Consider the following 13,970-nt stretch of genomic DNA (forward strand, 5'->3'; position numbering starts at 1 on the left):
GATCTAGCTTCTTCCTTACACCCCATGGAATCTCATTCTATTCTTTTCCTCATTCACTGAGAGTCGGCCGCTGGGTTTTTGTTCTTTGAATATGCCAAGCTCATTCCTACCGCAGGACCTTTGCAACTGTGGTCTCCTTTTGCCTGGATTGCTGTCCCCCTGGCTTTCCATGGATGGCTTCTCCTCTCTAGCTCTCCTGTTAAATGCTCCACCCTCAGAGAGGCCATCCTCAGCCATCCGTCATGAAGCTGGCTTCCATCTTGTTATTGTCTATCACATCCTCCCATGTAGTGTTCTCATACTGTTAACCACAGTCCCCAATTCTCCACTGGTTTATTGTCTGCCTTGCCCACTAGTATGCAGACTCCATGAGGGGAGAGCCTGTGTGTTGCCCCCTCTGTATTCTGGCCCCTAGCACAGTGCCCTTTGGAGTCTTAGTAGATACCTGTTGAATAAAAAGCAGTACTGAATGGGCCAAGCAGGAAGGGTTGGAGAGTTTAGATATGAAACGAGGGCAGATCCTGGGACATTCACAGAGAGAAACCACAGCTCGCTTTGGGTTTGCCGAACAATCCCATAGTCCTGCCCAACACCCAGTACATGGACAATGCTACCCAAGTCTTTTTTCAGCCTGTGAAAATTTGAAAGCCCCTTGTTAAGACTCCCCTTGGAATAAAGTTATGCAAATATTTTGAGTGGTCAAAGTGTGACTGTTTACAATGTTTAAAATACTTTTCTAACGAACCATTTTATGAGATGTCTTCACTTTCATGCTCAATTTTTCCACTTATCTCTCAGTAAAGCCTGAAATAACTCTTCCATCTGACTTTCCTCCAGAAGCACTGCTAGTTAATACTGGCTCTAAAATGGGGTTTTACTGAACACTGTAAGTGTGAGAAGGAGCTTACATCTTGGTCTGCAGGATCTGGAGGGAACCTGGAGCTCCTTTCATCAAGAGTTGCAGCTTTCTATTCTTCTAGGAAGGTGACTTCTTTTGTGAGCCTGCTTCTGGGCATAGCTCCTCGCTTGGGCTCTGGGGTCTACTATGTTGAGAGAGAGGGCAAGTTTCACACTCAAGACTGAAGGCCACCCTACCTCTAAGGTCATTCTGCTACAGTGGGGGTGTTTTCTGAGCCTCTGAATATCTTGTGAGTGATACAAAGATGCAGACTCTTGCTGGGCAGTAGACCCTGAAAAGCCTGCCGGCCCGTTAATTAAGCTCACGGACTGTGGAGCCAAGCTGCCCAGGCTTGCATCTCAGCTCTTCTACTCAATCACAAGGTCAGCTTGGGCAAATTATTCAGCCTTGCTATACATTGATTTCTTCACCTGAAAAAGGGGGAGGATGATAATTGTACTTATTTTAGGAAGTTGTGTTGTAAAGATTAAATGAGATAATATAGTAAGTGCTTCATAAATGTTATCAATTGTTGTTGCTGCTGTTGTAGGCTGAATATACTGGCATCTTTGTCCATTCACAGTCTTTTCCACTGAACCTATTTCACCCATTTACACCCATGTTTTGTTACTCAGCATTCAGACTCTATCCAGTCCTGTTGATCTATCTTCTGTCTCTCAGAACTGATGCCTCAGTTTCCCCTCATTTGAGCTCCACACCTGCCCTTCACTGATAACTTTGTTTAACTGGCTTTCTTGCCCATGTCTTTGAATGGTCTCCCTTGGATGTAGCTTTTCATATGATAGGTTAAAGGCACTGCACTTTCACTCTCCCCTGGCCCTCTGGGATCATCAGGATATGAGACCTTCCCTGCTTAGTGAAGAATGACTGTGGAAGACCCTCATCCTTGGTGCTCCAAGTGGACTTTCATCAATTCCTTAAATCTTTGGCATTGAGCTGGAATCATGTGGCGATGGCACCGTGTGTTGGGGTCGGAAATGGCGTCAACTAGAAGGTACCCAGCCATCCAGGTGGTATCAAAAGAAAGAAAAGGGACTTTGTTTGTTGAGGTAGCTTTTTATGTCTTGGCTCCCTTCTCTTTTTCTCCGAATCTCCTGCCTCATTGTTGACAGAGATTGGGTGGTGGCCTTGTCTGGAATCTGACCCATTATATTTTTACACATAATTGGAACCAGACACAGTATGGATTCTTTGCCCTTGTTTGAGCATATGACAAATGATCCCCTATTCATGCAGTATTGCTGTAATCCAGAAAATAATCAGGCATTTCCTGGTACATTGGAGGATAATTCATCTGGCCTTCTCCCAGGAAGTTATCCAACCCCTTTTCTGTTGAGATGTTCTTCATTGTTTCAATTATCTTCAAGTATCCTCATTCTGTCCTGTGTTTCCATTTAAAACTTCAGATTTTTCCAGGAGAAGAATCCCCAACCAATCATCTTGGTTGTCAGTGGCTGAGACAAAGCATCACTGGTGGTAAACGAATGCAGCTGAAGCTCCCAGAAAATTCTTCGTGTGGCATTTACTGCTTGTTGGGATTTCCAGAACAGCATGCTGCCATTCTTTAGTGAATGTAATGTGCTGTGCCGTGGACTCACTGTGAATGAAGAACTGCTGAGACTTCTGAGTTTTCTCAGAAATGTCATTGCTTACTATGCACATGTAGTTAGAGTTTATGAGGATCAGGAATGCGAGTTTTATCCACCACAGGCTCCACGCACTGTGTTCAGATGATGAATTCCTGGTTAATTTTCTCACTCTGGCTCTGTGAAAACTCTTAGCTCTAAACTGCTGCAGTTCTTTAAAAGATTCCCTGGCAGTCCCAGAAGCCAGGAAAGATTTAATTTCAAACAAGAATTTTGGAGTTTGTGTCACTGAGTCCTTTATTTAATTACAATAACACATTGTTTAAGTTAGCTTTCCTTTGAAAAAATAAGGGTTTAAATGAAGGGGAAAATATTATGTCAAATAGACAAAGTTTTGAGAGGCTGAAAACGATTCCCTTTCCCCAAAGACAATTCTAAAGCCCTCATGAACCCTTTCTCCTACTGGTCCATTTGCTCAAGCTGTGGCATTAATCTAGGAGCAGTTTCTCTGCCCCTTTACTTGAGTTAGGTCTAAAAGAGAAGTAGTTTCTAAGGCCCAGGCAGGCATCGAATCAGCGTCCTACAGGGCTTGAAGGAGTTCTTTTAGATTTATAAGAAGTGAATGTTTATGACTAGAGGCCATCAGTTTCCATATCTTAAAAACATCAGTTTTAGCAGGCTATGTTAAGCATATCTGTATAGTCCAGGAGAAAATTTGGTGGTTAACTATAGCCCATCAAATGATGGAAAGACATACCAGAATTCAAGTAGTGGTTATAAGAACACATTGTTAGATCAATTCTCCATCTTTTTTTTTTTTTTTTTTTTTTTTTTTGAGATAGAGTCTTGCTCTGTCGCCCAGGCTGAAGTGCAATGGCACCATCTCAGCTCACTTCAAGCTCCGCCTCCTCGGTCACACAATTCTCCTGCCTCAGCCTCCCGAGTAGCTGGGACTACAGGCGCCCGCCACCATGCCCAGCTAATTTTTGTATTTTTAGTAGAGGCAGGGTTACACTGTGTTAGCCAAAATGGTCTTGATCTCCTGACCTCATGATCTACCCGCCTCGGTGCTCCAAAGTGCTGGGATTACAGGCATAAGCCACCATGCCTGGCCTCAATTCTCCATCTTTCCTTGCCTTCCTCCCTCCTTACCTTTTCCCTCCCTCCCTCCTTTCCTTCCTTCCATGTTAAAAGTTGTCTTCAAGATGGGTAGAGTTGGTAGATTTGGGGACACTGAGGGCTAACCTTTATTGTAAAAGTCCTCTTCACTCCAAGCCAAGTTCAAGGCAGAGCAATAAAAATATGTCCCAGTAGCCCTTGAAGTTTGGCTTGATTTACTCATGTCCTGCAGTGGCCACTTGAACAGGGGGCTTCCAGACTAAGTACAGAGACCTAAGTGAAACTTTCTGTTTGAGTTCTGCTGCTGTGTGACTCCTCATGGCTCAGCCTTGCTCCCTTGGTGAGGCTGTGCTGGCAGTGGCCACTTGAACAGGAGGCTTCCAGACTAAGTACAGAGACCTAAGTGAAACTTTCTGTTTGAGTTCTGCTGCTGTGTGACTCCTCATGGCTCAGCCTTGCTCCCTGGTGAGGCTGTGCTGGCAGCTGCGCTGTGTAGCTAAGCCAAACAGTTGCCACAAAATTCATCTTTGCCCCTTTCCTTATAGTGCAGAAATGTAGAGTTGATAGAGTAATCACATCAGACTTTACAGTTGACGTGTGTGTCAGCTGTCATGGATGATCTTTCTAGTCCAGAACATTCAGCAAATATTTATGAAGTGCCCAAGTGGAAATTTGCATGGCAAAGAGCTGGGGTTGAAAATGAATTATGCCCACAGGAAGCTTATAAGTTAGTGCAGGGATAAAAAGATCTCCAAGATGGGTGGGGGAAGTGGTGTGTGCCTTAAGAGAAGAGCAGAGAAAAGAGAGGAAGATATAAGGGTGGAGCAAGGGGAGGTGGATTTTGGTTGGAAAAACCAGGGAAAGCTTCCTGTAAAATGTGGCAATTAAACTTCCCCAGCAGACTAGGTAGAATTTGCACATCTACAACTGACTTGTACACAGATTGTAAGTTAGGGCAGCGGTCCAAAAGGTATGCAGAGAAAATGTAGGAGAGAGAGAGAAATAGGAGTGACTGTCCAGTTTGCAGTGTTGGTGCAGGAAGGAAAAATTGGCTGGAGAGGTCAGTTGAGAGCAGACAGTGATGGATCTTGGCTATTAGGCAAAGGAATTGAAGCAATAGAAATGCCAGGAGAATAATTTGGGAAAGTTCAGGCAGACTGGAAAAGTGGATTCATGTTGAGTTGTCTGGGTCTGGGATCCTCAATGAAATCTTTCATCTCTATCTTGTGAGGAACCTCAAATTGCTGCCTTAGTTGCATCTTACTCTAGCCATCCTCTTATATTTGGCCAGACTTCTTTCCTTGCACAAGTCAAGCCCTTAACATGTTGCTCTAACTTTCCCATTTGTCATGATACTTAGGCAATAAAGCTGCAGGTTGCTGAGAGCCTGCCATGTGCCAGGCACCTTGGTAAGTTTGTCACCTGTATCATCTTTTTAAATTTTCTCCCAAACCTGACGTGGAAAATGTTTTCCCCTCTTTTTTTTTTTTCAGACAAGGAAGCTTGCGTCCTAGTGTGGTTAAGCATGTCCTAAGACAACCCAGCGTCTAAGTGACAGAAAAATGATTTGCCCCATTGTATTCTGTTCTTTATTCTATGCAAGCCCTCATAGCTCTTAATGTTGGTAAATAAATAATAACAGCTGACAATGCGTGTACTCAACATACTACAAACAATCACTCACAAAAATAACATGAAGGAAGTCCTTTTGCTATTTTTCTCATTTTACACATGAGAAAGCTGTCTTAAAGATTTATATAATTTCCCCAAAGTCACAAGGTTACCAGGTGGCAAAAGCCAGGATCTGAATCCAAGTTTAAAGCACATGGTCTTTACTACTCTGTTATAATTGATTACCAGTCTTGTTAGTGCAGGGACCAGAGTCTAGCAGAGTGCCAGGCACATGGTGAGCACATACATGTTTTTAAATGTTCTATGAACAAAATAATGAAAACGAATTAGGGAGTAGATGAAATAAAGAATGAATGAATTAATCTGTGTATGACACCAAGCCTGAGTTCTTGATATGGTCCTTGACACTATGCACAAACTTTGCTGAGCTACTATCAACAGTGCAGATGATATGGCCTGGCTCTGACTGTGTGGTCCATACAGCTGGGCTGTCCACAGGCATGGAATTGGGGTCAACTGCTAAACACCATGCTTTTTAGTCAATTGTGCTTTGCCTGTAGAAAGACACTCCTGGGCTGGGCATTGTGGTTCATGGCTGCAATCCTAGCACTTTGGGAGGCCAAGGCAGTTCGAGACCAGCCTGGGCAACATGGCGAAGCCTATCTCTACAAAAAATACAAGAATTAACTGGGTGTGGTGGCAAGCACCTGTAGTTCCAGCTACTTGCGGGACTGGGCCAGGAGGATCACCTGAGCCTGGGAAGTCGAGGATGTAGTGAGCTGTGATCCCACCAGCCTGGTTGACAGAGCAAGACCCTGTCTCAAAACAAAAAACAAACAAATAAACAACAACAAAAAAATCAGGTACATAGCATACTTTAACATAAAATAATTCAATTAAGAGCAATATGTAAACAATCCCAAATATTTAAGAACATTTTAGCAAGATTTTTGTTTTGTTTTTAACCAAATTTTACCTTTTATCAGTTCCTACCACTGAATTTTTAAAAATGAACTTTTACATTCAGAATAGTTTTAGATGTATAGAAAATCTGCAAAAATGGTACAGAGAGTTTCCATGTACCACCTATCCAGTTTCCTCTGTTGTTAACATCTTACATTACTATGGCACATTTGTCACAGCTAAGGAACCAACACTGGTACTTTATTAATTAGACGCCATACTTCATTAAAATTTCATTAGTTTTTCCCAATGCTCTTTTTCTGTTTCAGGATCCAGGGCTCCATAGTATACTTAGCTGTCGTGTCTCCTTAGACTCTTCTGGTCTAAGTCAGTTTCTCAGACTTTCCTTGTTTTCCATCACTTGAAAACATTGAGAAGTGCTGGTTAGGTATTTTGGAAAATGTTCTTGGATTTGGTTTTGTCTGATGTTCTTCTCTTAGTTAGCCTAGGATTACAGGTTGTAGGAGGAAGACCATAGAAGTAAAAAGTGCCAATCTCATTACATCATATCAAGACTACTACTACAAGCTTTTTACTTTTGGTGGTGATAGCACCACATTCCTATAGTTTTGCTGATGGCTTTCCCTGAGTCTCACTGGAGAGAGTAAACTTGCCTGCTGGCTTACCAGGTCATAGCTAAGTCTCTTCCTTCCTCCCTCCCTCCCTCCCTCCCTCCCTCCCTCCCTCCCTCCCTCCCTCCCTCCCTCCCTCCCTCCCTCCCTCCCTTCCTTCCTTCCTTCCTTCCTTCCTTCCTTCCTTCCTTCCTTCCTTCCTTCCTTCCTTCCTTCCTTCCTTTCCCTCCCTCCCTCCCTCCCTCCCTCCCTTCTTTCTCTCTCTCTCTCTCTCTCTCTCTCTTTCTTTTTTTTTCAGGGCCTCACTCTGTCACCAAGGCTGGAGTACAGTGGAACAATCTGATCTCAGCTCACTGCAACCTCCACCTCCCGTGCTCAAGTGATCTTCCCACCTCAGCCTCCCTAGTAGCTGGGACTACGAGCACTGATCACCATGCCCAGCGAATTTTTGTATTTTTAGTAGAGATGGGGTTTTGCCATGTTGCCCAGGCTGGTCTTGAACTCCTGGGCTCAAGCCACCCATCTGCCCCGACCACCCACTGTGGTGGGATTACAGGCATGAGCTACCATGCCTGGCACTAACAAGGTCTTTAATAGCAAAACATTTTGCAAAGAAGGAGTTCTACTTGTTCAGTTTTGCCTAGCCTGGATAAGACAATCTTGGCTGTACTAATCAGGTAAGTTTCACCCAGTTACGGTATAGAACATTTTTTTTCTTGTGGCTGTGAACAGATAAATGGAGACATTTCTTTTCCTTCCTTTATTTTTCTTCCTTTCTTTTTCTCTCTCTTTCTTTCTTTCTTTCTTTCTTTCTTTCTTTCTTTCTTTCTTTCTTTCTTTCTTTCTTTCTTTCTTTCTTTCTTTCTTTCTTTCTTTTTTTTCTTTCTTTCTTTCTTTTTCTCTTTTTTCTCCTCCTCCTCTCCCTCCTCCTCCTTCTTCTTCTCCTTCTTCCTCTTCTTTCTTCTTCCCCTTCTTCTCCTCCTTCATTTTCTCCTTTCTCCTCCTTCTTCTTCTTCTTCCTCTTCTTCCCCTTCTCCTCCTCCTCCTCCTTCTTCTTCCTCTTCCTCTTCTTCTTCATCATCCTCTTCTTCCTCTTCTTCCTCCTGTTCCCCTTCTCCTCCTCCTCCTTTTTCTCCAGCTCCTCCTCCTCTTCCTCTTCTTCTTCTTCCTCTTCTTCCTTTTTTTCTCTTCTCCTCCTCCTTTTCCTCCATTTCCTCCTCCCCCTACTCCTTCTCCTCCTCCTCCTCCCTCTTTCTTCTCCTCCTCCTCCTCCTCCTTCTTCTTCCTCTTCATTTTTCCTTCTCCTCCTTCTCTTCCTCCTCTACTTCCTCCTTTTTTTCTTTCTTCTTTTTCTTTTACATTTCGAATTCTTAATGGTGCAGCTGTCACCAAGGCCTTCATGGATGCCAGGAGGAAACACCATTTATGTTGATGAGGCAGATGAAACTGAGCTTATGGGGCAAAATCTTAGGGGAAAATTATAAATATGTGTCTGTAATCATATTTTTAATAGATGGTCCCCAAATTCCATATTTGATTTTTTTAGAATGTAAAACCACCAGTAAATATGCCCTCCAACTTGTTTTTGTTTGGAGGCATCCACTGCTGTCTGGACACTGAAGCCAGCCATCAGCAAAACTATAGGAATGTGGTGCTATCACCACCAAAATGGGCTTGTCTGCGCTCATACTTCCCTTTGTCTTCTCTGGGGGGTGCTGCTGGAGCTGGGCGCTGACTTGAGAACCAAGATCCATGATCTCCATTTGAAAACTACTTTGCAATTGAGTTTCAGTCATGTTTTATTAATATTTAGTAAACATTTTTAAATGGTTGTAAATTTCAGGACCACCAGTAAGTCTCAGATAGATAGAAAGTATCAAGGCAATTTCCAAATGACAGTAATCCTTATTGTTCTTTTGGAGGCCACATGGAGCAAATTTATTCTGGAGTTTGTCTCACTAAGTTTTCTTTTGTTTATTTTCACGTATGTATGTATTTAGTGTGTGTTTCTTTTAGACAGAATACAACTCCTGAAAGGCAAAATAGCATCAGACTGTTTATTGTAGATCTCAGCTTAAGGTGCAGATGTTTTGGCCCAGTTAATAATCATTCTTTAACCTATCTTTAATTTTAGTTCATGAAGTAATAGGAAAATGTGACAATTTTTTGAATGTGTTCTTAGGGGAGGAGAGAGACAGAGAGAGAGAGAGAGAGAGAGAGAGAGAGAGAGAGAATATTCTCCTTTGTAGATGAGCTCTGGGCAAAAAGGGTCAATCTTGCAATCTTGGTTTGGTTTTAAGACATTGCCATGAAAATTTCCTTTTCCCGTAATCACCTCCTGCCTGTAATCACCTCCTGCCTTGCCTTCCAGAACATCTCTTCTCTGATTCTTTAACTCCTTTTCCTAGTGTGGACCTACTGCTCAAGACTGGGATGTGCTTTTCTGACTGGGGTCTACATCTTCCTCTGGAATTTCAGGTCTCAGAATGAGAAGTCTTAAAGGTTTCCTCCTTCCTGCTTTGCCACCACTGATGGAGCACCAAAGACTTTGGAGCTTAGCATTAATTCATCCTTTCAGGTCAAGCAGCGCTGGCCTTTTAAAGTGAGAACTGCATGCTCTGATTCATGGAAATGCACATTAATAGAATCTATCTGGAGAGAGAGGGGGCCTGTGCATGGGAACAGTGCCCACCAGACACCATGCCCAGCCACAGTAGCTACTCTTCTGGGGAGGTGGTGTCTGAGCAGGTAGGAGTTAAGGCAGCCTGCAAGGGAGGGGTTTGAGGGCAGCACCAGACTTCTACTAATGGGCTAATGTGCTCTTACCTACTCCTGATAGGGGGGCCACACAAAGCCCTTTGGTTCTCTTGACATTATGAGCCAGGTAAGCCACAAGCACCATCTGAGTATGGTTCCTGATCACTACATGTGGTTGCCTAGAAGTGACTGAGAAAAGAAGAAGAAAAAAAAGGAGAAGGAGAAGAAGGAGAAGAAGAAGAAGGAGGAGGAGGAGGAGAGGAAGAGGAAGAGGAAGAAGAAGAAGAAGAGTAAAAGGAAGAGGGAAGAGGGAAGAAGGAAGAAGAAGAAGCTGCTGTTGATGATTATATATATTCAGTGCTTAAGTGACAGGTTCTGTGCTGAGAATTTATAAATATTAACTCATTTAATCCATACAACAATTCCATCAGAAAGGAAATTTTGCTATTCCCATTTTATGTCAGAGAACTAAAGTTCAAAAAAATTAACTACAGTTTGAGTATCCCCTATCCAGAGTGCTTGGGACTAGAAATATTTTGGATTTTGAGCTTTTTTTTTGGATTTTGGAATGCATGATGAGATATCTTGGGGAAGAGATTCTAAACACAAATTTCATTCATGTTTCCTGTAAACCTTATGCACATAGCCTGAAGGTAGTTTTGTTATTCCCTTGGGGATGCTGAATGAACTGTGTTGTGTGCAGGTCACATGAGGTTAGATGTGAAAATTTCCACTGGTGTCATGTCAGTGTTAACAAAATTTTAGATTCTGGAACATTTTGGATTAGGGATACCCAACCTATAACTTGTCCAAGATAATGTAGATAGAAAGAGGTACGACTAGGTTTTAAGCCAGGTTGGTCTGAGTTTTTAGCCTCTCTTAACAACACTGTTATATTAAGTTAAACAAACAAACAAAAGCCTAATATCCACATGCTGAAGGATATGTGTTATGAGTGTGTATTTGTTTTGTGTATGTATGTATGCATGCATTTTTGTGCTCACGTGTATGTTGCCCATGTGCATGTCTTAGTGTATGCATGTGTGTTTTGCCTATGTGTATATACTTATGCATGCATGTTTGTGCATGTGTGCTTGCATACATATACACTTACTTGAATATCTGTGCATATGTATATATTTGTTGGTATATCTGTCTTTGTGTGTGTGTATGTGTGAGTGCCTGTGCATGTGATTTTGTAGTACAGTAGAAAATACAGCTGAGAAAAAACCTTGATAAAAATCAAAGCTCAGTGTTTAAACCATGTCCACACAGTTTCTATAGAAAATGGCTTTAGGATATACTAAATCATAGCCCTGACTAAATGGTGTGTGGCCCCAGAGCAGAGTCAGCAGAAGGGATGCGGGTGGTGTAGAAGCCATGCCCACTTCTAGCTGCCCATGAACCCCCACTTCATATGCTTCTGAATCCTGGGTTCTTTGGATACATTTATCTAGATTGAGATAATTTTCTTATTTTGGGAGCGTATTAGTCCATTTTTGTACTGCTGTGAAGAAATACCCGAGACTGGGTAATTTATAAAGAAAAAGTGATTTAATGAACTCACAGTTTCATATGGCTGGAGAGGCCTCACAATCATTGCAGAAAGCAAAGAAAGAACAAAGGCACATCTTACATGGCAGCAGGCAAGAGAGAAGTGCGTTGTGAAGGAGGGGAAAAGCCCTTTATAAAATCATTGGATCTCATGAGAACTCACTCACTACCACAAGAACAGCATGGAGGTAACTGACCCCATGATTCAATTACCTCCCACTATGTCCCTCCCACGAGACATGGGGATTATGGGAATTACAGTTCAAGATGAGATTTGGTTGGGGACACAGCTAAACCATATTCAGGGACATTGTACATTTCTTGAGTAAATTCAAGTGGGTTGTCTACAATTTATTTTGATTCTTCATTTTACTTAAAGCGAATGCACCCCTTTCCAGGACCATCCTGGTAAACATAGCCAGGTCTTGAGAAGTGCTTGTAAAACTGCATGAGGTTACTATGGGGGTGGGGTGGCTCATGACTCTACTGTGGGTTTATGGAATGCCAAGTGGCAGAAACCTAAGACTTTTCCTCATTTCCTTAAGCCAGTAGAAGCAATTATAACATGATTCATTATGGCAGGAGTTCATATGTGTCCTTTTGTGCATGTGGGTGGGTCATGGGTTATTCAACATTTCAGCAAAATGTTTATAAGGTGCTGGGGGCTGGGCATGATGGAAGTGGTTGGCCTGGACGAAGGTGAGTATTTTATCACTGGCATGATTTAGAATTGTTGGTGCATAGTGATAATAAAAAGCAGACAAGTTGGTTTTACTATTGTTTTAAAATTCTCTATGGACCATGCACTCTCTTACCCCATTCCCTCAAGGCAGGCTTTCTCCACCATCCCCTCTACTTGGTAACATCCCTGCAAAACATTCAGCTAGAGCTAGCATTAGCAATGAGGAAAATTCACTGTCTTACAAAAAGAAGTCTGGAGTCAGGTGGTTTCAGGGTTGTTTTGGCAGCTTAAGGATTTCAAACAAGAGCAGGGATTTTTCTATCTTTCATTTCTCTCTCATCATCCTGGCTAAGTCATCAGCTTGTCTCTCATAACCCAAGATGGCATCAGGTGGAGACAAGACAATGTCTGCTCCAAAAGGGGGTGTTTCTTCTCAATGTCTCTTTTAAATAGGGAGGACGGTTTTCCACAAAGCCACTCCACAGTTCAGGACTGGGTCACATAGCCATGAAATAGAGTCGGCAACCTACTATAGCCCATGGGCCAAATCTGGCTAGCCACCTGTTTTTGTTCAGCTCACAAACTGAGAATGGTTTTTACAGTTTTAAAGGATAAGAAAAAATCAAAAGAAAAGAAATATTTCATAACACATGTAAAATCCAAGTTTCATTGTCCATCAATAAAATGTTATTGTAAAACAGCCACACCTAATTGTTTATGTATTGATCAAGGCTGCTTTTGAGCAACAGAGGCAGAGATCCCTGTGCACTGTCCAGGGAGCAGCCTGAGCAAAGCACCAAGCTGAGAAAGTGCATGGGAGAGCAAAGTGTCTGAAGCAGTTGGAAAAGACACTGAGGAGATTGGGTTAAGGTAAGACTTTGGAAGGCCTTGAATGCTGAGCTAAAAAGGAAAACTTCATCTTGTTGAAATGAAGGCTTTTGAGGAAGGATGAGCTGTCCTGAAATGTAACTTGATGAGTATGTGGCAGATAGGATAAAAGTTTGGTATGGTATGATTGATTTGTAATAGTAGTTAGCGCTGTGTCTTTGTCTGCATGAGCTGCTACAACAAAATACCTTACATCAAGGAATTTATAGAAATAGAAGTCTCTTCCTCACAGTTCTGGAGGCTGGGAACTTTATGGTCAAGACACCAGCAGTCTGTGGCTGGTGAGGGCCCTCTGCTTCACACATGATGGCTTCTTGCTGCATCCTCACATAGTGGAAGGGGCAATCAGGCTTCCTCAAGCCTCTTCTATAAGTATACAAATCTCACTCTTGAGGGTGGAGTCCTCATGACCTCATGATATCCTAAAGCCCTCACCTCTTAATACTGTCTTGTTGGTTATTAGGTTTTGATATATAATTTTGGGAGTACACAAACATTCAGACCATACACTCTGCCATATAACCAAAATTATAAAGAGATCTCACCAATCTTGGTATAAAGCTAGGAAAATGCAGTGCAGCTAAATGGACTTGAATGTGTGTTTTGTGCTGGATTCACTGAGATTTTTTTAAATGGAGTTGAACTTCAATATTTAAAAAAATCTGGATTTGTAACCTCTCTCACATGACAAGAATTAGCTGGAGCTGAGTTGGGACTGTTATTTTTAGTTTTCCATAGTCTATCATGAGTTAGTATTCTTTTGACATTGAGGCCAAGTATGAGTTGCTATTTATTGTTACTGTTTAGGGTAAATGCTAGCTGCTATAACAAATAAACCTGACATTCCAGTGGCTCAATATCTAATATATAGAAGTATATCACTTACCTATGTAATAGTCCAACACAACACAAAGGTTCCTGGTAGGTGGATAGTTTTCCTCCATACAATAATTTAGGTGCTAAAGGCATTTTCCATCTCATGGTTCAGCTGTCTGAACCGTGGAGGCTTATGTATGCAGCTGGTGGATAGGGAAGAGAAGAGGGAGAAGGGTTAGTTTTTTATTGCCTTGGCTCAGAAATAACATGCAACAATTTTGCTCATATTCTATTGGCAAGAACTAGTTAAGGGTCCCACTCAGCTTCAAGGCAGCTATAAAAAGTATTCCATGCAGCCACTTTGTAGCAACAACCATTTATAGAAAAGGGAGCATGGCTTTGAGTAGACAGTTGGTCATCTCAGCTACTATCATCTTTTCTCTACTGTTTTTCTAATGGTTTAGGGTTTACTCATGATTTTT

Source organism: Macaca thibetana, chromosome 15, assembly GCF_024542745.1.
Source record: "Macaca thibetana thibetana isolate TM-01 chromosome 15, ASM2454274v1, whole genome shotgun sequence".
Lineage (NCBI taxonomy): Eukaryota > Metazoa > Chordata > Mammalia > Primates > Cercopithecidae > Macaca > Macaca thibetana.